The sequence below is a fragment of the Arachis duranensis genome, chromosome 5 (assembly GCF_000817695.3).
Source record: "Arachis duranensis cultivar V14167 chromosome 5, aradu.V14167.gnm2.J7QH, whole genome shotgun sequence".
Taxonomy (NCBI): Eukaryota; Viridiplantae; Streptophyta; class Magnoliopsida; order Fabales; family Fabaceae; genus Arachis; species Arachis duranensis.
The window spans coordinates 31,838,871-31,839,299 of NC_029776.3; positions in this window are offsets into that span (position 1 = coordinate 31,838,871).

A 429-nucleotide genomic window follows, 5' to 3' on the forward strand; every position below is an offset into this window, starting at 1 on the left:
TTAGCATAAGAAGGTATTTGCTCAAGTGCCTCTGCAAATGGAATCTTTATTTCAATAGTCCTTAGATAGTCTGCAAAGCGGGCAAATTGCTTATCCTGTTCCGCTTGGCAGAGTTTTTGAGAATACGGCATTTTGGCTTTATATTCTTCAACCTTAGATGCTTCAGGTTTATTCCTTACAGAAGTGGTTGAAGAAGCCTTGTTAGAGGGATTACTGTCAGCACTTTCAGGTGTCTGATCATCCCTTGGCGTATGAACGCCAGGATTGGGTGAAAAATGGGCGTTCAACGCCAACTTTTCCCCCTTTTCTAGCGTTTGAACGCCAGAACTGGGCAAGGAATGGGCGTTTAACGCCAGCTTTCCTTCCCTTTCTGGCGTTTGAACGCCAATAACATTCCTCTCTGGGCTCTTACTGTCCTTAGAGGGATTT